Source organism: Clinocottus analis, unplaced genomic scaffold (assembly GCF_023055335.1).
Source record: "Clinocottus analis isolate CAN_PGR_092001 unplaced genomic scaffold, fCliAna1.0.p SCAF_9, whole genome shotgun sequence".
Lineage (NCBI taxonomy): Eukaryota > Metazoa > Chordata > Actinopteri > Perciformes > Cottidae > Clinocottus > Clinocottus analis.
This window is the reverse complement of record NW_027176251.1, coordinates 20,941,896-20,960,708: the sequence shown is the minus strand read 5'-3', so window position 1 is coordinate 20,960,708 and position 18,813 is coordinate 20,941,896. Positions and strand designations below refer to the sequence as shown.

At 45.1% G+C, this 18,813-nt stretch overlaps 1 protein-coding gene across 2 annotated transcripts in view; it reads right to left on the bottom strand.

The window, feature by feature from the left end:
• Window positions 1–18,813, bottom strand: part of ncalda (neurocalcin delta a) — a 58,164-nt gene that overhangs the window by 14,578 nt on the left and 24,773 nt on the right. The window contains exon 1 of one of the 2 annotated variants that reach the window (XM_068569753.1): window positions 11,263–11,532. The exons of the other annotated variant lie outside the window; for it this stretch is intronic. The gene's annotated coding sequence lies outside the window, so the exon portion shown is untranslated. Of the gene's footprint in view, window positions 1–11,262; window positions 11,533–18,813 lie in introns of those variants that run through there. 2 annotated transcript variants of the gene reach the window in all.

The window sequence follows — 18,813 nt, the reverse complement described above, 5'->3', positions numbered from 1 at the left end:
AAGTCTTGTTGGTTGCTAGCTGGTTAGCTTGACGCTAACCCCAGTCAATAATTTTACTTTGAAGTGACCTCTTTAGCCCCCGTTAGCAACACTGAGCCATTGATTCAGGGAAAAGAAGCAATGAGGAGCCTAAGAGGACACACTTCCTCAAGTCACTTTCATAATCGACTTAAGGGTTATGTCATTCCATCTCTGTGGCCACAGTCTCTGTTGTCACTGAGCCAGGACTACTGCGTGTTATTAAATAACGATTACATAACATCTTCTGTTTATTCTGGCTTGCGTGCAAGCATTTGGTTGTCCAGGACAACCGCGGACCCACATTCGCAGCTCAGTCAGATTTGACTGATTTTTAGTGGATTGTTGTGAGAATCAGTTTGAGTTGGACGCCTGCAAGGACTGTTGAAGTAGAGTCACTTATATAGACTTCTATACAACCAGATGAGTCGCCCCCTGGTGGTCAGGAGAGAGAATGCAGCTTCAACACATGAAGCATATACTTCTATACAACCAGAGGAGTCGCCCCCTGGTGGTCAGGAGAGAGAATGCAGCTTCAACACATGAAGCATAGACTTCTATACAACCAGAGGAGTCGCCCCCTGGTGGTCAGGAGAGAGAATGCAGCTTTAACACATGAAGCATATACTTCTATACAACCAGAGCTTCTATACAACCAGAGGAGTCGCCCTCTGGTGGTCAGGAGAGAGAAGCTTTAACACATGAAGCATAGACTTCTATACAACCAGAGGAGTCTCCCCCTGGTGGTCAGGAGAGAGAATGCAGCTTTAACACATGAAGCATAGACTTCTATAAAACCAGAGGAGTCGCCCCCTGGTGGTCAGGAGAGAGAAGCTTTAACACATGAAGCATAGACTTCTATACAACCAGAGGAGTCGCCCCCTGGTGGTCAGGAGAGAGAATGCAGCTTCAACACATGAAGCATAGACTTCTATACAACCAGAGGAGTCGCCCCCTGGTGGTCAGGAGAGAGAATGCAGCTTTAACACATGAAGCATAGACTTCTATACAACCAGAGGAGTCGCCCCCTGGTGGTCAGGAGAGAGAATGCAGCTTTAACACATGAAGCATAGACTTCTATACAACCAGAGGAGTCACCCCCTGGTGGTCAGGAGAGAGAATGCAGCTTTAACACATGAAGCATAGACTTCTATACAACCAGATGAGTCGCCCCCTGGTGGTCAGGAGAGAGAATGCAGCTTTAACACATGAAGCACAGACTTCTATACAACCAGAGGAATCGCCCCCTGGTGGTCAGGAGAGAGAAGCTTTAACACATGAAGCATAGACTTCTATACAACCAGAGGAGTCGCCCCCTGGTGGTCAGGAGAGAGAAGCTTTAACACATGAAGCATAGACTTCTATACAACCAGATACTCCCGTTGGCTTCCCTCAACAGAACTAATCCCGTCACATGTTGGTTAAACCATGTCTCTGAGCGACTCTTTACATTCTGACATGTTTTAAAACAAGAACCCAATGAAAGAGAGTAACATGCAGCTTACGTCTGAGCAGACGAACACATTGTTTAATTTATTGCTTCCACTTTTCGTTGGGTTCTGGAGTTAACAAGAGAAACTACAATCCAGCCGCTCTGTAGACTGTGTTCCAGTCTCACTGCGGCCCAACGCACATCCCCTGAACATCTGGAGGAACATCCTGGAGGAGTGTCTCGTTACAGTTGCTACGCCACGGCTGGAATGTTTATGCTCGGGGGAGGGGCTTAAACGAACAGGCAATCGATTGATCGGCCGCATCTGGGAACGGAACAAATCTGAGGTCAGTATCAATCCCAAGGCAGATGAAGAAAACAGAATCAACAACTGAAAACGTTAAATGTTAAGTCCACCTACTGCTGCCTGACTAAAAACAAAGTGCCTCCCACTCAGTCACACCCGCTGGACACACACTGGCTCTGGCATCGTGAGAGATGGAGTGGGATGTCTGTAAACATGGGCCACTGCCGAACTCTAACTGATAAAAGATGTTTGCAGAGCAACTATAGGAGCAGCTGGAGAAGGTATGGTTGCTACAGAGCTCTCATGATGAGCCACCCGGCGGCGAGGGAGAGAACAAGAGAAAGAGGATTTTAATCGGGCAGATTGAGCCTGGAGATAGTCCTGATTGAAGAACGCCCCCGGGGATGCAACAAAGCTCGCTCCGCTTCCTGTGGTCAAGGAAAAATATAGAAACAGGATATACTGTCACGGAAAATAACAAACAGAGTGGAAGTGACGTCACGGCGGAGGTCAGGGGTCGGGATGAACCCAGGGACCTGGGATGTGACCAGTGGAGAACGTGTTCTGCAGCTAAAGTTCCTCTGCAGAACCTTTTGAAGCTATGTAGCAATATTCTGCTTTGATTCATTCATCTTATTCTGAAAAAGACAGCCATCCTCCTAAACTGTGGACATGGCTAATGCATACAAATTAATATTCCAGTATTTTTTCCTCTTTCATTCCTTCAGTGTGAATAAAACTCAATTAGAAATAAACCAAACACACTTTGCTGTTTCCATGAGCCATTTAAAATGTGGAATACTGTCATATTCTGAGTAATAGTGCATGTTTCCCTCTGCTAACAGAGATCTATAGCCGAGATTGATCTGGTGTACTTGAAGTGTGTATGACTGTTATTGTGTATTGTTATTGTATCAGCACAGTGGAGTTGCATGTTCGTTGGAGCAACAACAGCTACTTGTAGAGAACTGTGTTATCTTAACAAATGTAATATTGATGACCTGTTAATGATGAACACAAGATATTATCCTTTTAATAATCCTGCATCCTGGTACAGACACAGTTATGATGAGACTCTCTCTCTCCCCTTGTTCTTCATTCATTTGTCAAGGAGAGACAAACGAACTGTAATCGTGAAGTGAAAATCTGACTTTGTGACAGGTCGTCGATCTTTGAGTCTTTGACCGGAAGGAGGAAAGATATCCTGAAGACGGAGAAGAAAAGACTCTGAACAACACCCGATAGGACCGAGTGAACCTCTGGAGGTAGACGACCTCACGCGTCCTGTGAGGAGAATCAAGCTGCAGCGTGCAGTGTGTGTGCATGGAGAGGCTTTGAAGATGTTGAATGTACGGTGTGTGTTTCTGTCAATATTAAATTGGTTATATACACAACAGATAGTCAGCCAATGCGTTTAGATTCGGCTCATAAGTAGCATTAGCATTAGCGCCTCGTGTCCAGTGTCCATGTCGGTCCAAAATGTCATCACTTCTTCATTTGATCCCATCAGACATTCGTGTGAAATTGAACACAAAGTTAATTTAAAGCTGCTAAAATCAAGATTTGTTTGTATGAAATGAATGAAATGATAGACATCATCTTTGATACGTTGCATCATCCCCTTTAATGTGCAAATCAATGATCATGACACTTTAGAGAAATATTTGCTGAATAATATTTGCATTTCAGACCTGAGGGGCCGGCACAGCACCCCCCAAACGCTCTCTTCTCCACAACGTTAACACACATTGTGGAATGACTAAAGAGGAAGTCTCAGCCACTGTGTGTACAACTAATCACAGAGGAGGAAAGTGTTTCATAAACACTGAAGGAAAGTCCTAACACAGCATTTGTCACGTGTGTGCCAAAGATATTCAAGGACCAGTGAGGCCTGAGCTGTGTGGGCCGCAGGCCGAGAGCCGCTGCCACGACAACACAGCACACCAGACAACATCGCCTCCGTCTGCGACAGCTTCAGGAAGCAGAAACTGCCTCCGAGGGATCTCTGAAGTGACAGCTCAGAGCCGGTGAGCTCTCCGTGCATCTCCACATCCATCACTGCCGAGCGGCCACGCCGTCATGTGAGCCCGTCCCTTTGGGAAATGATTCACATGCTATAAATCCTGCATAATTCAATATCTCCCATATTGGCTGAGAGTTGCTTCTGGCCTCCGCTAGAAAAACAGATACCTTTAAAAATAACTGGATTTAATACTCTTTTATTTATTTAAATCTAAATCCTTATGAAACACATTTATCATTCCTTTACTGACCCCCCCTCCCCCTCTCACCCTTCAAATATGTAATGGCAATGCATGCTATTATTCTAATTGCCCAATTAGATCCTATTTAATATTTAATTAAGTTAAGAAGGGTGGAATATGTGAAGCCCTGATCTATGATGAGAGCCCAGTGTGTTGCTTCATGAAGTCTTCATGTGGACCAGGACCAGGACCATGGACCGGGTCTGAAGGAGGACATGTGCTAAAGCCCTGAACAAAGGATGAATTACATCAGATGAAGAGCCATAAACATCCAGCTTTAATAAATGCTCAATGAAGGTTGGGCTTTTCTAGTCTTTGGACCACGTCAACATCCACTCATTGACACGCACACAGTCCTACACCAACAGCCTGATGCAATGACCAATACAGTGACCAATGCAGTGACCAATGCAGTGACCAATGCAAAGACCAGTTCAGTGACCAATGCAAAGACCAATACAGTGACCAATGCAGTGATCAATGCAAAGACCAATGCAGTGACCAATACAGTGACCAATACAGTGATCAATGCAAAGACCAATACAGTGACCAATACAGTGACCAATACTGTGACTAATGCAAAGACCAATGCAGTGACCAATGCAGTGACCAATGCAGTGACCAATGCAAAGACCAGTTCAGTGACCAATGCAAAGACCAATACAGTGATCAATACAGCGACTAATGCAAAGACCAATGCAGTGACTAATACAATGACCAATGCAGTGACCAATGCAGTGACTAATACAATGACCAATGCAGTGACCAATGCAAAGACCAATGCAGTGACCAATGCAGTGACTAATGCAATGGCCAATGCAGTGACTAATGCAAAGACCAATGCAGTGACCAATACAGTGACCAATACAATGACCAATGCAGTGACCAATGCAAAGACCAATGCAAAGACCAATACAGTGACCAATGCAGTGATCAATGCAGTGACCAATGCAAAGACCAATACAGTGACCAATACAGTGACCAATACAATGACCAATGCAGTGACCAATGCAGTGACCAATGCAAAGACCAATACAGTGACCAATGCAATGACCAATGCAGTGACCAATGCAAAGACCAATACAGTGACCAATGCAGTGACCAATGCAGTGACCAATGCAAAGACCAATACAGTGACCAATGCAAAGACCAATACAGTGACCAATGCAAAGACCAATACAGTGACCAATACAGTGATCAATGCAGTGACCAATGCAATGACCAATGCAGTGACCAATGCAGTGACCAATGCAGTGACCAATGCAAAGACCAATGCAGTGACCAATGCAATGACCAATGCAATGACCAATGCAGTGACCAATGCAGTGACCAATGCAGTGACCAATGCAAAGACCAATGCAGTGACCAATGCAATGACCAATGCAGTGACCAATGGAGGTCTGTACGTGGACCAGAGGAGCGAGGGATTGAGCCACTCTCCTGATGGAGGACTCGCTCTACCTCCGCCAGATGAAACAAATGCCGTCATCACATTTGCAAGTTTTTTTGTTGAGTTTTAGTTTAAAGTTTTGGTCTCATCTTAGTCAAAAAAAACCTATTTCAGTACATTTTTAGTCCCTCTGGTTCAACAAAAATAAAATATGTCGCTGGTGTAGTCTACAGACCTGCATTGAAAATATATATTTATAAATGTGGTATTCTTTGCTCAACATTATCACCTGTGTTTAAAGACGCTGGAGGCTTCTGATCTGGAAGAAAAGGTCGTTGAGGAACATATGCGGTCATAGTTTCTATTCACCAAATAAACACTGCACAAAGCTTAATTGTGTTTTTGACAAATCAATGTGAAAAGCATCAACCGCAACTATGAAGTTTCTAAACGCTTCTGATCTTTTTTTGAGTCACTGACTCACAGTGACTCAAATCCTACCGGCAGCAGGGAGTTGTGTCCCATCTAGTCAGCGACAGCTCACTCTTTTGTCTCTTGTGTCCAACGCGACGCCACAATGTGTGTGAATTCCTCTCCGTGGCTATAAATAGAACATCTGTTTCCCATGGTTCCCCTCAACCAATGCATGAGAGTTTTCGGGCCAAGATTAGCCTTTAGCTGGGGGCCATCTCTCACGACCACTCTGCACCTCGATGGGGCTGCATGACCTCTGACCCCTTTCATGAAAGAGGCCTATTGGAGAGTGACCAGTGACCAGCTGCCCCAAAGAAAACCCCCACAACATGCATCCGTCTGCAAGGTCTCACCCGACTTTGTGCGTCAAGAAGAAAGGCTTTCACTGGGGATGGGGAGTGAAATAATTTATGTGGCGCCGCTCTGGGAAACACTTCAATTTATTGATATTCCTAAACTCCATCACGTCCAGGTTTATCTCTCGGTTCAAAAAAATTGTCAAAACACCATTTCCAAATTTCTCTTGCTCGTCTGTACATGAACCCAACCGTATAAAACCTCTCCTGAAGACGACACAAGGGAGCACTGCACATCCAGCTAATGGTTCCATGTTTCCATCAGTATGCCTGATGTCACATCTCTGTGTTCCTCTTCCAACAGTCACTGATGCTTGCAGGACCAGTGATTGGTCAGCTTGAGCTGCTGCTCTGTGCCTCCATTGCTGTCGTGTGCTACATTGAGCACATGGTGCAGGTTGGAGGCGGGCTCAGTCATGCGTTCCTTGACCTGAAGGAAGACAACACGGCGTGACTCATCCATCTCGTGGATGGCGCTCTGGCCGCCAGCGAGGAGCTAAACTCCCCCCCCACGCACAACACCTCGCCACAGAGGCAGAATCGTGCTCCAAGTGTGGCTCGCCTCTTCCTTCCCGTTCGGACCTTCACGGCGAGTGCAGATGAAGTAGTGAGCGATGAGCACGGCACCCACAGACCAACATGTCCACACTGCAGTCAAATGAGTGTTTCAACACTGAGGATGTGCACAAATGTAGTGAGATGCGACTGGAACACAATCTTTGACACACTGATCTAGCGGAGGGCCATTAAAGCGTAACACCACACACACACACACACACACACACACACACACACACAGGAGCTCAGACTGTTGGAGGGGTCGATGTTTATGTGAGAGACACATTTAAAAACTTCCACTTCAAGTTAGATCCATATGCTCCACAAACCTGTAAATTACACTTCATTTTTGAGTTGACCAGAGAAAACAATGGAAACCATCTCTTTCATTAAATTAGAGTTAAACATCAAAGACAGCCTGACGCTCCTTTGTACTGTCACATTGTTAAACAGCTGATAAAAGACTGAGAGGAATCCAGGCAGGAAAAACAACCGAGAGTCTGTCTCTTCTCGTATCTCCGGACGTCTTTCTCACTTCAAACTTTCCATTTCTCCGTGTTTCTGTCTCCGTCTCTGGTCGTAAATCAACAGTTACATAAACTGCCTCCCGTTGGTTTCCACCAGTGTTACATGAGACTCCCCCAAGTACAAAACAGGATGTTACAGAAGCCTGCGTGGTTCAGACGGTTCAGCTGAGCTCGTGTGGAGCGTTGAACTGTTTTCTCCATCCAGGTTTCTTTCTCTTTTTTCAACGGATGTGGGCAACGACGCATCAAGTACAAGTATAACCGTCTCCGTGGGCTCTGCAGCAGGAGGAGGAGGCCGTCAAGTCACCGGTCTCCATGATACAAGCATCCAAAATCAATTCAGACTTTTATATAAAACCCAAAGCACACCGGCTTCGCATTTCTTCCACGCAGAAACTGGCGTTTACGCTCACTTCTGCTTTCATAGGTGTAGAACAGACACACACTTAATGCTAATCACGCTAGTAGCAGCAGCGCTACGTCCAGCTGCAACTGCTGAGACTCAAACGCACAGCAGTCGGGTGGCAGCGGTGAGCTGCGTGCAGCGTTCCACTTGTTCATGAGTATTTCAGTAGCCTCAGGGTTTGATTCTGCGCCGCAGTGAAGTGATGGCGGTTTCTGAACTTCAGATTGTTTAAGCGGCTCCATTATTTTGCCTTTGCCCACTTTGTCATTCTATCCACGTTACTTGAGCAATAAGGTACGAGAGGCAGTACTGCATCGTCAATAATGTACTGTTCAAGGGTGCTGTGAGGCAAACCCTTGAACTGTACATTATTGTCGATACAGAACTGACTCGAGTACCTTATTGCTTCTGTAACACGGTTATCTGCGACATTATGAATAGTGATAGCAGCTGCCTTTCAGCACAAAATAGTTGTAGCCAGCAAACGTTGTGTATCAGTAGCCCAGAGAAAATAGTCTGCTCTCAGAGCGCTGTGTTATCTAACGGAGCAGCGTGTTGTTATTCTATTATTATTATGAAAGTAGAAGAGCAGGAGGAACCCTCGGCTACACACGTTTAGTAACTGTCAAGCTGGACATGACAACTAACGGTCGCACAATCTAAATCAGCTGTTATTGTGAGTACGCTGGTTAATGTAAACAGGTTGTACAGTACTTCATGGCTGAATAAACTACACCCTGTGACTCACTCTCAACCAATCAGAATGCTTGATTTGATCACCCCGTATTATAATAATGATTTTAAAAAAACGTATTGTGAGAATATTTTTGAGTCAACCCCAGACTGTCTTCACACTCGCTGGTATTTGGTACCAACACACTACTACTCGTGGTGCTTCCTCATCCCGCAGTGACCTGTGCAGGGCACCATGATGCTTAACATGGCTTTGCAACAACTAAACCCATGCATGAGTATTCCTGCAGCACTGCTGGAGGATCCCAGCATGCAGTGTGTCGTACAGGAGGCAGAGGAGCACCTGATGAACATGCTCAACATCAGGACAGCGGTTACGCCACCTGCAGACACAAGAGGAAGCACCCGGAGAGGAAAGCTGGAGACAGAGACGGACCTGAGCGCTGTGTGTTCTGTGTGAAGCCAGCTAATACCATGGCAACCAACATGTCACCCCATTACCTCCGCTCCGACGCCAGTGTGTGCCGAGTGTGAAATAAGAAGACAGTTCACACGACTCATTCACATAACCTGTTCAATGCTGAGGTCCAACACTGCAGAGAGAGAGAGTGCAACCACGAAACCCATACATGAGTGTTCCTGCAGTGGTGTGTGTGCCTCAGGGTTTCACCTCAGGTTACCTTGCTCACTTCTGAAGATGCTTCACACACACACACACACACACACACACACACACACACACTAAGAAATCCTTCAAGTAACAGTAGATGCAGACATAAACATGCCATCTTGTTGAAGCAATGAGGGTCCTTTTAGATTTGGCCGCCTGGTGCTGTTCAAAACTTACTGGAAAATATTCTACAGCGCGCACACACACACACACACACACACACACACACACACACACACACACACACACACACACACACACACACACACACACAGACAGAACTCTCCACTGCTGCAGGATGTCAGATAAACTACTGGCCGTATGCTGGAGGTGTGTGTTTGTGTGTGTGTGACTCTTTCTTCAGGGTAAAGCTGTGCTGCCAACATACTCAGCTCATAACACACACAAACACACACGCACACACACACACACACACACACACATGCACAGAACCTGGTTCTGTCTCTGAACTCAAAATGGCTCCTCGTGGTCTCCACGCTGCTCCTTCCCGACAGGAAGAGACACTTTGTGGACGATGGAGCAGACGAGCGGCTCTAAAGCAGCGTTTCTGGGTCACTCATTGTATTGTGTCGCTTCACACACTAATATGTCTTATTAATAATTAACCGAACCATCTTTACTCTCCACATCACCGTGTAATATATTGAAAAGGTAAACCATTTGAAAGACAAAGCACAATTTAATTTTTTGCATGTGTTATTGAAACTATTCACGTAAATATATATTTAAAAAACAAATGGACGGTTGGAGATGGCTCAGCTTTCTGATCACATTTAATGTTAGAAGTACGAACGTTGAGGTTCCCTCAGGATTGAAGGTGTACAGCAGATATAAATATGAAGTTAAAAGACTGGAAGTGTTTGGGGATAGCTGCTTTAAAATATTGCTTGCACAAACTACTGAGCGTCAACTTTCATGTTGCTTTCAGTCTGCTTCTGAGATCACTTCAGTTAATGTCAGGAAAGGAAAAAGGTTTATGTTTACGTCATGAGAGCAGCCGTCACCTTTAAGGGTGGATGAGTCAGGACCTTAAAGTCCACTGTGTCTCTTCCTCTGACCTGATCCACTGGCAGGTGCAATCAAATAGGCCATGTCAGGTGTTACGTCACAACAACCCCCAAACCTTAAATCCAGTCTAATCGGCACGGAGAATGCAAATTGGTGTCCTAATCTGAGCATTTAATTGGATGGAGTCGGTAAATATCTGCGACTGGAAGACTTCAGAAGGTGACAAAGACCTGTTACATGCTCTTGGCTCCACGCCATCAGGTTGGGGGAGGGAGGCGCTGCTGAGGAGGGGTGAGCGAGGGATAAAGTAGAGAGAGAGAGACGGAGAGAGAGAGAGAGGGGGAGAGGGAGAAAGTGTGGAGCATCGTAGGGGAGAGCCAAACCACTTGTTATGCACATTTCCCTTTTCTTTCCACCCTATTTGGGCTAAATGTGGGCTGGCGTGCTATTGTGTGAGGCACGCAGGGAGGTGTGTGTGTGTGTGTGTGTGTGTGTGTGTGTGTGGGAGGGGGTTCCTCAAGCTAAACACTTGTCCCGAGAATTCCTGCAGAAAAACACTTTTAGAAAAATAGCCATTATTACATTTCTTCAGAATAAAAAACCTTGAGGAAACAATAGTTTTGCAGCACATACCTCCGAGCCCCCCCTCCTCCTCGGAGGGGGGCAGGTGGCAGCTGCTGCACCCCCACCCCACCCCACCCCACCCTACCCCCACCTTGGACAGAGCCAGCAGCCCTGCTGCCGCCAACATGAGCAAGGCTTCGAGAGGAGAAGCCATGTGGAGGTGCCCATCAGCTCCAACACACCCGTCATGCTCAAGCTCTCTCCTGCAGGACGCCTGACAGCAGATCTGGCCGTGCGGGAAGAGAGAAGTGAGCGACTCGTCTTCCAGGGATCTCCTTCCGAAACCTCTAAGGTCTCGCTACGTGCTCTGCATTTCTTTCACTCTGAACTTCAATCCAAATCATGGAGAAGTGTTTCCCGGCACACACTCGCCGTCAGGGAATTCATCTCGAGAGCAACTTCCCTTCTGCGCAACTCAAACTTGTCTCCTTCCATGAGACTCGGCTTGCACAGCCGCGCTGGGAGCGGACCGCACACGAGCCGCGCGCACAAAGAGAAAACACAGGACGCTCACCTCACGTTGTAGCGACGCGCGCGCCGTTCAGCAGTCCATCACCCGGCGCGCACTCACAGGACAAGTTAGTGGAGGCAGCGCGGAGAGGAGCGAAGAGCAGCAGACAGGAACAAAGATGAGCGCGCGCGAGAGAGAGAGAGAGAGAGAGAGGGTGAAAGAACAGAGGAGGAGGGGGAGGAGGAGAAGACGGACTGCGTGACTGAGACGGAGCTAACGGCGGCTGACAGACTCACACAGACTGCCGGTCTGAGCTGAAGCGCGCACACACTCACTGGCCCCTCTGCCTGCCTGCCCCTCCAGCTTGACGTCAGCGCAGTCACATGACCTCGCTCTGGTGTGGAGGGGAAATGAAAGGGGGAGGTGGAGAGAGAGAAAGAGAGAGAGACGGAGAAGCCTGTGTTGCCGTGGTAACAGGCACACTGCACAGAAATGGTTTTCAATAGGTCATCCAACATGCGCGCACACGCAGACACACAGAAGCTGCTGGAAGACGAGCGCGGCGCCGCAGACGCACCGGTGATGTGCAAAAGGTGAATTAGAAGCCGAGACAGAAGAGGTTTCACAGTTCAAGGGTTGTTTCTTCTTATTCTCCAGGTCACAGAAACAAACACAATTAAAAGAGGAATGCGCTCCAGACGAGCTGCACTTTTCAACTTGTGCTTGAACCCAGATGAGCGACATCTTCTCTGCACCCATTCAACACCACGCTGACGAACTGAAACAACGTCTTCTTCAAGATTAACGCTTCAATTACCGTTTGCTACGTGTTTTACTGAATGGTCGCCTTATGATGGGACTCAATGCAACCTCCGTGCGTTAGCGGGTAGCTCCTTTGTTTAGCCCAGCAGGACCGCTCAGCACACCGGCTGCTCACATTGTTCACCATGTGTAATGCATAACGGACACCTTTTGTCTGTGCCCCGGTCCACGGTGCCGACAACAGACGTGTGGAAATGTCTTGTGATGCACGTTGACTCCGCTTCAGTGGGGGCGGAGCTTCAACACACTTCTTGTGGTCACGATGCTCGCTCGTCAACAAACAGTGTAATGAAGAAGTGGACTTATGGTGACATCACCCATTGGTTTGTTGACGTCATGAGGCCTGGAGTTCTGTGATTCTGCCATCTTGGGTTATGGACTATAGGACTCTGGTAGCAACCTGTCAATCACCTTGTAGCCCCGCCCTAAAGCGTCCTCTTATTATGGTCTGTTTGACTCTAGCAGACCATAATGCTGTATAGAAGAAGACTAGAAACTAGAGATTGAGACATAAACTCATGTTTACAATGTTTACTGAGGGAATACATCAAGAGAGAAGTAGAGTCACTTATATAGACTTCTATACAACCAGAGGAGTCGCCCCCTGGTGGTCAGGAGAGAGAATGCAGCTTTAACACATGAAGCATGGACTTCTATACAACCAGAGGAGTCGCCCCCTGGTGGTCAGGAGAGAGAATGCAGCTTCAACACATGAAGCATAGACTTCTATACAACCAGAGGAGTCGCCCCCTGGTGGTCAGGAGAGAGAATGCAGCTCTAACACATGAAGCATAGACTTCTATACAACCAGAGGAGTCGCCCCCTGGTGGTCAGGAGAGAGAATGCAAAATACTCAATACATACAACAAAACAGTACAGTACAGTATATATATATATATATATATATATATATATATATATATATATATATATACATACACACACACATATATATATACAGTGTATATACGTATGTACAGTGTATATAAGTATATATAAAAATATACACTATATATAAGTATGTACAGTGTATATAAGTATGTAGTGTACATACGTATGTACAATATATATAAGTATGTACAGTTTATGTACAGTGTATATAAGTATGTACAGTGTACATAAGTATGTACAGTTTATGTACAGTGTATATAAGTATGTACAGTGTATATAAGTATGTACAGTGTACATAAGTATGTACAGTTTATATACAGTGTATATACGTATGTACAGTGTATATAAGTGTGTACAGTGTATATAAGTATGTACAGTGTATATAAGTATGTACAGTGTATGTAAGTATGTACAGTTTATGTACAGTGTATATAAGTATGTACAGTTTATATAAGTATGTACAGTTTATGTACAGTGTATATAAGTATGTACAGTGTATATAAGTATGTACAGTGTATATATGTATGTACAGTGTATATAAGTATGTACAGTGTATATAAGTATGTACAGTGTATATAAGTATGTACAGTCAGTCACTAACTAGTTGTCAACGATGTTGGGCTGAAGTTAACGTGCATGAAGCTTGAAGTTCAGCCATGTTCATTCCTTTCTTCTCCTGGTAAAGGAGTTTTTCCTGAACCGATGTGAGGGGGTCCTGGTACAAAGAATGTTGTCTGTGTACAGATTGTAAAGCCCTCGAGGGCAAATTTGAGTTAGTCACTAAATAAAGTCTGTTCACGCAGTGTAAAGATCCACAAGCGTCCAGGAGCTGCCCTGTGAAAACCTTTTGTTTGTAGATTACTTCACTGCGGAAGGATTTATGTTCTGTTAATACTTTACTGCTACTGTAAGGACACAGCTTTGTATATTAGACTGACAACCACTAACCCCTTGCATTAAATGCGCAGGAAGTCGATATCGAGATGGGGAATCGTAATTGAATAAAATCGTGAGTTCAGGGACGATTCAGTGACCTCTGATGTTGTAGAAAAACGAGCACAGTCACATTTCTAGAATGTTGGCATCGACATCTCGTCACGTTCCTACAACAATGTGAAGAATGTCACCCAGAAGGACACACACAGCTTCTATTCACATGGTGCTATCAGATGAAGTACTCTACTAGTGTTGGTATCACTTTAAGGGTACTTGTAGTAGTGCTGGCATCGTCATGTATTAAAAAGTACCCAGCATTAATAAAAACAGCAGATTTTTAAGGCCTTTCCTCATTTTCATATTCAGAAACTCCATAAATCTGTTGTGACTTGGTTCAAAGAATAGAAGAGCTTATGTTCTGTTTAGTTATTAGAAATGAACTTTCTCTCCAAGCCTGAGAAGTCTCTACTCTCTTCAGGACTCCAGAGATTCAACACATGACTAATAAAGGAACCATGTCTGCTCAAACCTGCAGTATGAAGGACAAAAGACGAAGAAACTGAATAACCTTCATTACTTTAGGGAAGTGGGGAATACAGTAGCTGCAGTTTCAATTGTGTTTTTATTTCATTTATATATTAATACAGTGAGACAAGCTGAAGCGGCACTCAACACAAAGACCAGATTACAAGTATAACCCTCTGATTAACAGCAGGGATATGGTCATGATCACACCTCCAGGTGTCATGAGCAGAGACTGAACAGACACCACGTCTCCATCTCTTCCAGGTCAGCAGTGTTGGGCTGAAAGAGGTCAGACGTTCACACAGTAACAGACTGGAAGTAGACTTGAGGCCGCAGGACTCTGCTGGGAGACAATAATTCACAAGTCAACTAAAGCTACAGCTTGAAGTTATGGGAAATACACGTATGTCTTTTTATTACTAGATTATTATAATCTGAACGCAAAGAGTATAAACAGTGGGATCCTTCTTCCTCAAGGTCTCAAACTCTACTTTCAACTGTCCCTGACTCCACAACATGTCAAACAGACTTTGACTCAACATAGGAGATATAGTTTTAATATGAGCTGTTTATTATGAACGGAGTGAGTTAACTCACATCACTCTGTTGACTCTCTGTTGCCCCCATTGAAGTTCTGATAGTTACTAAACTTACAAAACACACACACACACACACACACACGGCAGTGTTTACATTCTGCAGGCTGCAATATAACAATAAAACACCTGTTGGTGAAGTTTTTTATTCATTAAAGCAGTGGTTCTCAGACTGTGGGCGCGACCCCCTAGTGGGGCGAGGAGGTATTACAGTTTTTTTTAAAGAATCCTTTATTAATCCCTCAGTGGGAGAATTATTCTCTGCATGCAAGGAGCTCTGTGCTGCGGTGAAGCTCTGGGGCTTCAGTGCCTTGCTCAAGGACACTTCAACATAAAACTATGGGGAGAAAACAGGGATCCAGCCGGCTTCCTTGCTCATCTTTATTGCCAAATATGAGTAATTATTTCGCACATGTATAACTTTAATTGCATTGTTTTAACAAAGTGATTGCACATGTTATTAGTTTTTGTCAGATGGAGCAACCTGGTTTACTTGAAAGGGATTTACATTTTCTTTAATCTATTAATTAAAAAAGCACGACTGGAGGAGTCTCAACAGGTTGAACCCTCGTTCTCATGTTGTTGGGGCCCGAACATTTTGCTTCCTCCAAAGTGGGACGAGACAGAAAAGGTTTGAGAACCAGTGCAATAAAGTAATGGACATAATTACTCTCCAGCAGCTTTAATGCATCTGTTGTTTTCATCTCACACCTCGGTGGCTTCACGCTGTAAAGTAGACAACCATGGCACAAAAACTCATCATTTCTGTGATGATGAGTTTCTCCACTGCCCCAGAATTGTTCCGAACACAACATCTTTTTGTCCCTGGTCCCACGCCGTAGACCCGGCACAAAGAGACGTCTTTAGATGTTCAGCACCTCTGAGGCTCACGAGCTGACGCCGTAAAGGAGAAATAAACAAAGACTCTGGTCCTGTCCAGTCACGGCTCTGAGAAAATAAATAGTTGCACAACCTGTTGTGTTGATACTGTGTGTTGGTACAGTGAGTAATTAGCGGGCGGCTTTTGTCACCTTTGTGCTAAGCTAAGTGATTGGGCTGCTGGCGGTTGCGTATTTCCCAAAACGTCAAACTATTCCATTAACAAATACAATGACAGTTATAACGCTCTATTTTTAGATCATTTCACTGTGAATAAAGCGATTGTGTCAGTTACTGTACATAAAATAAACAGATTACAGGAGTTAATCTACACTTCACACATGAGGGGGAGCAGCATCAGATTACCTGAAGGGCTGTTGGAAATGTTTTCTTACAGCAAGAAAATCTATCCAATTAAAAAATTGCATTGTTGATTTTCACAGTAAATATTGTGATTCTGGTCTACGTTGCAGCTTTTACTTTGTTGCAGTAAAACATTACATCAGAGTTTTTTCCTTATTATCTATAAATCATTTTTATTTTTCACATATTGGTCTTGATGCACATGTGCACGTTTACATTGTGCACCTCTGTGTTCATCTGCTGCAGAAGCGTGCAGCGCATTTGGTGAAGTTTATTCGGGGCAGAAACAACGAGGCAGTGCAGATCAACCATTTCACAGGGAAGCAAAGAGCCTCCTCACATCATCCTCTGCCGACCCGAGCGGCGAGCATGAAGAGCTTCGGGCCGATCACCTTCATCTGAACAGCATCTGCTGGCCAGTTGAATGGAGCGCCCTGGGGCCAGATTAGGATGTGGAGGGCAAAGCCCACTGCACTGGACTGCTGCTAGTAAGAGTATGTCCAGATGAGTGAGAGGCACATGGAGACAGTCAAGAGATGACATGCCACGCAGGGCACAGCACATCAACACAGAGAGAAAAAGTCTTTTAATAAAGTCTGCAACTGGCCAGCTCTATATATATAAATATATAAAGATACTGCTGGGAGCGAAGCAGAGGCAAGAATGAAGCGAAAAGCAAAGCACAAAGAGATTAGATGATGTAAGACACTGAAATGAGAGTCTGCCAGGTGGATAAATTGGTTGAGGGATAAATTATTTAGACCAAAGCCTGAGTTTGGGGGATTAGTGGGCTGACTGGTCATGCCTTGAGGTCAATACGTTCATGCATAGTTTATAACACAGGACCTGTGAGAAGCATCGTCCGCCATGTTGAAATGTTCAAATTGTATTGGTGAACCCTGTTTTATGTGCGCTGCATGTTGGTTTGTGGACTACAACTGAAAACACGCCGTTTTCCTTATTATGGTCTGTTTGACTCTAACGGACCATAATGTACTAAATGAACATCATGCTGTATAGAAGAAGACTAGAAACTAGAGATTGAGACATAAACTCATGTTTACAATGTTTACTGAGGGAATACATCAAGAGAGAAGTAGAGTCACTTATATAGACTTCTATACAACCAGAGGAGTCGCCCCCTGGTGGTCAGGAGAGAGAATGCAGCTTTAACACATGAAGCAGAGACTTCTATACAACCAGAGGAGTCGCCCCCTGGTGGTCAGGAGAGAGAATGCAGCTTCAACACGAAGCATAGACTTCTATACAACCAGAGGAGTCGCCCCCTGGTGGTCAGGAGAGAGAATGCAGCTTTAACACATGAAGCATAGACTTCTATACAACCAGAGGAGTCGCCCCCTGGTGGTCAGGAGAGAGAATGCAGCTTTAACACATGAAGCATAGACTTCTATACAACCAGAGGAGTCGCCCCCTGGTGGTCAGGAGAGAGAATGCAGCTTTAACACATGAAGCATAGACTTCTATACAACCAGAGGAGTCGCCCCCTGGTGGTCAGGAGAGAGAATGCAGCTTTAACACATGAAGCATAGACTTCTATACAACCAGAGGAGTCGCCCCCTGGTGGTCAGGAGAGAGAATGCAGCTTTAACACATGAAGCATAGACTTCTATACAACCAGAGGAGTCGCCCCCTGGTGGTCAGGAGAGAGAATGCAGCTTTAAGGCATTTAAATATTGGCTTCACTGTCAGACCTGCGTGTTGCCAGTTTTCTAAACCAAATTACCATCGTATCTATACTTCTTAATAGTTTCAGACACTCTGCACATAACTCCTGTAGAAGCGTGTGACCACTCTGTGTGTGTGTGTGTGTGTGTGTGTGTGTGTGTGTGTGTGTGTGTGAGAGAGTTAGGATGTAGGGTGGGTAAGCAGCACTAGAGGGAATTCCTTCCTCATGATGACTCAGGAAGCAACTGCATGGGCGGAAGAGAAAACAACTTCTCTTTCCAAGGCAAACCCTTTTTGAAGTTGTTCCTTTGGGAAAGGAAATTCTCCTGAACCGCGTCTTCTAAATAACTCCATGTATTGTCTGTCTGCTGCAAATAAAATCAGCTGAGGGCAGGACAGGTTCAAGTCAGAGACAACAGGCTCAAATTCCTGAAATTGCAAATTAACGCTCAAAAAAGCAACAACGAAAGATGACAAAAGTTTGCTTCTCGCTGTTCGGCACAAGAGTGGAAATGCTTATTGGCCAGTGAGACTTATAAGCTGGAGGCTGGACCTGCATCAGAGTCATGTTCTCAGCAGCTGGCTGGAGCTATTAGATAACAACAGATTAGCAAGTGGATAATCAGCTGTTGGGAGGGGGCAGAGCTCTTAACGAGGTTTGAGTGTCTTACCCAACAAATTAGCGAAAGCATGCACATAATGTTACCTCGACTCCCCCACATGACAGTGGATGTTCCATTATTCATCACCATGAATTTCAAAGCAAGACACTGCTGGATGGGTTGATAAGAGGCTGAGCTTGAGGGGAAGCTTCTGTATTTTCCAACCTGGACCTTTTATTCCCATGTTTCTGTGTCTCAGTGAGGAACGGGGGACAATCTTTGGTTCAGTATCGAGGGAGACCGCTGGAACTGGC